Below are 5,900 nucleotides of genomic sequence, written 5' to 3'. Positions count from 1 at the left end.
GCTTAGCCAGCGGGGTGGTGGCATCATTTGAAGGCTAAAACAATCCGAAGCGCATTGTGACCAGCGATGTGTAGCAACATCTGATAGCCTTGTCGGTCACGGTGACCACGGTGATATATATATTCATAAATTGTATGTATTATCTATTTTGTTTTTTTCACTGGCTACTTTCGAAGAACGCTGTTTGAAATAAATATTTTGAACTTGCTTCATTTTTGAATTTACATATTTGAATTTACCTTACATAAAAGAAAATGCAAACATGGATTTATTGATAACATTTTTGCTATCTTTTCCCCACTGTTTTTCTGCTTTAATGTTTTTCTGTTATTTCTTCCATTGTTTTCCTTCTCCCTTATCTTTCATTCTGAACTTAAGATAAGTTCATTCAAAATTCACACAATCATCTTCACCGGAACATTACTATGGTTTTAATATTTCATTGCCTTCTCCTTTTCCTCTTTCTTTATTTTTTTTCGCTTTTTTTTTTTTAATCTTCTTATATACTCGTTTTTCAAGATCATTTCTTCAGCCAACAGAAGCAGATTTTCATCATGATCTCGCGTGAAATAGCATTTTTGCGCACGCACGCACACACATACACACATGCACAAGCGCGCGCTTTCTCATACACTCGCGCACACGCTCACACATTCTTGCATATACATGAAGGATGAAAGAAATGTGCTTGGGTCCTTCCAGAACCATATTCGCGCGTGTGTTTGGGCTTTGTTTCAACAAAAAAGAAAATCGCAGAAGTTAAAGGGAATAAATAAACAGTTCCCATGGAAAAGAAATAATATATTTATAGTTCCAGTGTTGAATATACACAGAATATTCTTACTGGTGGAAACAACGTTCATAAAATGGCTGAGCACTCGGCAACAACAAAGCGGAACTATTTGAAGGAACACTAGTAGTAGTAGTAGTAGTAGTAGTAGTAGTAGTAGTAGTAGTAGTAGTAGTAGTAGTAGTAGTAGTAGTAGTAACAGCAGTAGTAGTATCAGTAGTAGGAGTAGTAGAAGTAGTAGTAGTAGTAGTAGTAGTAGTAGTAGTAGTAATAGTAGTATTAGTAGCAGCAGCAGTAGTAATATTAATAATAATAGTAATAGTAGTAGTAGCAGCAGCAGCAACAACAGTAGTATATATATGTGTGTGTGTGTGTGTGTGTGTGTGTGTGTGTGTGTATACGTATATATATATACATATATATATATACACAGACACACACACATATATAAATATATATTTATGTGTGTGTGTGTGTGTCATTGTGTCGATGTTTGTCCCCACCACTCTTGGACAACAGATATTGGCATGTTTACGTCCCTGTAACTTAGGAGTTCGGTAAAAGATCTCGATAGAATTAGTACCAAGCTTCAAAAACCCTAAACCTTAAACCTAGCCACTAATCCTAGACTACATTTCTAATCTTAACCCTAAATATCAGTCTTAAACTCTAAGCAGTAGCTCGAAGTTATAGTAGAAGACACTTGCCCAAGATGCAGCGGAATCATATGGTTGGGAAGCCACGTTTGTGCCTGTGTAATAAGAAGTTAGTTGTCTGTGTACAAATTTGCGATAAAAATGAAAGTGGTAGTTCAAACTGAAAAGATACACTGAAGCTAAAGCTAGTAGTGCGTGATAAAAAAAAAAAAAAACACCAGCAATCTAGAAAGAATTTTCTCAAGTTCGGTGCACTTTCTGTGGAAGCAAAATCTTCATGCAATGCCTCGAAATAGTTATCGGAGCATCATTTGTAGATTTATGCCGACTCAATTCACATGCACGCCCACCCATTCAAAATGTTTTTAAATTTATACTAATAAAAAAAACTTGAAGTTATAAACAGTAATCTTGAAAGTTAAATTGTAACACTTTTTTTTTTTTTCTGAAATGTTTCCAGTCGTAATTATAATTTATAATTAGATTTTCGTTGCTACATTTCTTGGTTTGAAATACTAACTGCGAAAATAGCATCATTTTTGGAATTTTGTTTCTGTGATACTTGTAGATTCAGATAAGAAATAAAGATTTTTTTTTAAACTCTTCCAATTAAAAGCCACTTCAAACTTCCTTAAAAAGTTTTGATCGCATTTAGCTGGTGGCATTTGACTTCTTTCATTAAATGTTGTCGGATATGACTTAGAAACTAAGTCGGCAGCAGATTATGTGGTTAACCATTGTTTAACCCTAATTTATTAAAATGTTGCTTTGATTAATATTTCATAAAGCTGGAACTAAATCAGGATTAAGATTCTACAAGCTTAGTGTCGATTAAATAAGTATTTGATAAATAGGATATAATCAGAGGGGTAAATTGAGATTATTTTATTGCTAAACCTAAAAGCATGCCTCGTATTGTGATGTTAGCTAAAATTTTGAAGGTCTTCAAAAATCTCACCAACTTCTAAAAATGTGTTTTTTGAAGATTCGAACCTTTACTGATCCTTTCGAACGTAAATACAGTTGTTAAAGGCGTTAATAAGAGTCTGGGTCTGAGACCCCCTTCGGTCACGACACTGACCATGGGATTGCGCCTAGAAAGTTACCCTCCCAGACACAAGTCCGGGCAAGGTTGTTTATGGAAGACCAACAGTCGCCCATGCATACCGGCCTCCCCTCTCCACGCCACTGATGTTATCCAAGGGATAGGCAAAGGGGCCGTTACAGTTTGGAACCAGTGTCGACGCAACTCCTTTCTACAGCTGAGTGAACTGGAGCAACATGAAATAAAATGTCTTGCTCAATAACATAACACGCAGCCTGGTCCTGGATTCGAGCTCACAACCTCACGATCGTAAGCTCAACGCTCTAACCACTGAGCCATGCGTCTTCACTTGATAATAGTGTCATCACTTAATTAAAGGCTAAGTCAAGGGAGAAACAGCTGCGTCTCTAAACCTTCTCAGGGTTCCTTTGCCTGGTGGTTGGTAAGAGGAAAGAAGTTATCTTCAGACGGAGGATCCGCATAGAACGCCTGCAACAAAATAGACACCTAGGGACCAGGTGGTGGTTTTAAACAAGGCACTATCACTAAAAGGATTCACTTATTTCCTTCTGATTATCAAGATATAATGCTCAATAAACCTGTGGGATTTTGTGATAACCCTAAAGTTTTCGTCACCAAGTAATGATTTTTATAGGCACAGTTAAATCATTTCCCATTGTTTTCTTCTATTCTATCGGAGAAGATTAGCTTCAAACTACGAGTACATTTTATTCAGATATGTGAATTGTGCTTTTTCATGAAACTTATTTGAATTTAGGGATCTAGAGTCAGTGACAATTAAAGACCTATGTGTAGGCTGTCCTTCTGATAAGCGAACTGACATTCTTTCAGCGCTAATTCAGTTTCGTACCACATCTGAGAAGTTCGCTTTAGAAACATTTCGCTTCTCATGCAAAAATTCTGCCTTCTGTTTTTTTTTTTCACATTTTCTCTTCAGTTTTAGCCGACATGTAGACAATACGTACCTTTTAAAGAAGTAACACTATTTTAATGTAAGAAATACTAAAGATGAAAGAAGTTCCCTTGCAGAGAAATGGTTCAACGATAAAATGTTGGTTCGGATAGTTGTGCTATTCAGAAGTGAAAAAGATAGCTGAGACTTTACAGATTACTATCACAGAGCCAAAGTAGGGGAATTTCAATGAGAGGCAACAACTACAGGGCAATGGGTAAAAATGTTCAATAAAGAAATACATGACAGTGTAAATAATGCGCTGACTTGATCTTCATCATTTGTCCAGACATTTGGTTTCTATTTCTAACAGCCACAGCGAGCACAGGAGCTATGAAAATACTTTATATGGGTGAAAGCGAAACAAAAGACTCAAAAGCCGAAGATTCATTTCAAATTTTGACACAAGACCTGCAATGTAGAGGCGGGGAAGTCGATGGCATCGAACCCCAGTGCTCGACTGGTACAGATTTTATCGACCCCGAAAGAATAAAAGGCAAGGTCGACCTCGGTGGAATTTGAACTCAGAACGTAACGGCAGACGAAATACCTATTTCTTTACTACCCACAAGGGGCTAACACAGAGGGGACAAACAAGGACAGACAAACGGATTAAGTCGATTACATCGACCCCAGTGTGTAACTGGTACTTAATTTATCGACCCCGAAAGGATGAAAGGCATAGTCGACCACGGCGGAATTTGAACTCAGAACGTAACGGCAGACGAAATGCGGCTACGCATTTCGCCCGGCGTGCTAACGTTTCTGCCAGCTCGCCGCCTTCTTTTTCATTAATATTCTTTTTTACACTAGGCACAAGGCCCGAAACTTTTCCTCTCCAGTGTGCTAACGATTCTGCTACCATACCGGCCTTTTTTTTTTTTCTTTTTCGTGAAACCGAAGTTTGAAAAGCATAATTGTTTGATGTCAAACGTGACAACTCTGGTGCGAAACAGTACCAGCATCAAATTTTCCACTAAAAGTCTGTCACTCTATGAACTTAGACAGCAACAAATGTCTGCGAACATTATAATTCTTGATTGTATTAGAAATAATTACCGGTTTTAATTAATCAATTTAATTAGTTCATGGAAAATGTAACAATTCTATCCATTAAGTAATAAAGTCATCTGATACCTAACCATAATTCAATAAATTTCATACTGACTAATTTCCTTCCTTTTCTCAATAAATAACTTTTTATTAACCACTTCATCAATTCTTCAGTCTTTCTGTCGTTCCTTCTCCTTCTCTTGTTATCAGTTCTTTCTTATTCACTCTTTCCTTCTATCACCCCACCTTCGTTTCATCTCATTCAGCCATAAATCGTTAATTTTCTTCTATAATTTACATATTCCATTACATTATTAAACCAGTTCTTATACATCGTCCGTCGCTTCAGGCTTCTGTTACTTTTCTTCACCGTTCACAACTGTTACAGTTGTATTGTTGTTATGTCTTTCGTTTCCTTCTTTTTATATAAATCGATGCTAGCATGTTCACCTAGAAAATTCGATTGGCCAACCACGAGATTTCGTGTTCATTCCCACTAAGCGGATCCTTGGGTAGGTGTCTTCAAGTATAGCCTCGGGCAGACCAATGCCCTGCGAGTGAATATAGTTGGCAGAAACTGTGTTGATGTGTATGTCTCTGTATGTGTGTGTGTGTGTGTGTGTGTGTTTGTGTGTGTGTGTGTGTATTGTAAATATATAATAATAATAATATGAGGGAATCTTATTCCAAACTTACAGGGAAAAATTCAATTTAGAAATACTAAATCAAATTTCACAAAATATAATATATATATACATAAATTAGAAATTTTCGTTTTATTTATTATTTTGCACATTACTTAATCATCGTTATATTTTTTATCTTATATTTAATCTTTCTATAATATGTAATTTTCTAGATGGTGTAATTTAATTTTTCATTATTGAATTGATAAAAAGTTGTTCTTTTTCTAATTATATATATATATTATATATATATATATATTATATATATATATATATATATATATATATAGGCGTAGGAGTGGCTGTGTGGTAAGTTGCTTACTTACCAACCACATGGTTCCGGGTTCAATCCCACTGCGTGAAACCTTGGGCAAGTGTCTTCAACTATAGCCTCGGGCCGACCAAAGCCTTGTGTGTGGATTTAGTTGACGGAAACTGAAAGAATCCCGTTGTATATATATATATGTGTATGTATGTATGTGTGTGTATGTGTGTGTGTGTTTGTCCCCCACCATCGCTTGACAACCAATGTTGATGTGTTCACGTCCCCGTAACTTAGCAGATCGATAGAATAAGTACTGGGCTTACAAAGAATTAGTACTGAGGTCAATTTGTTCGACTAAAGGCGGTGCTCCAGCATGGACGCAGTCAAATGACTGAAACAAGTAAAAGAATAAAAGAAAAGAAAAAGAAAAGA

Source organism: Octopus sinensis, unplaced genomic scaffold (genome assembly GCF_006345805.1).
Source record: "Octopus sinensis unplaced genomic scaffold, ASM634580v1 Contig13934, whole genome shotgun sequence".
In the NCBI taxonomy this organism is placed as follows: Eukaryota; Metazoa; Mollusca; class Cephalopoda; order Octopoda; family Octopodidae; genus Octopus; species Octopus sinensis.
The sequence above is the reverse complement of the archived record's forward strand: the minus strand, read 5'-3'. Positions refer to the sequence as shown.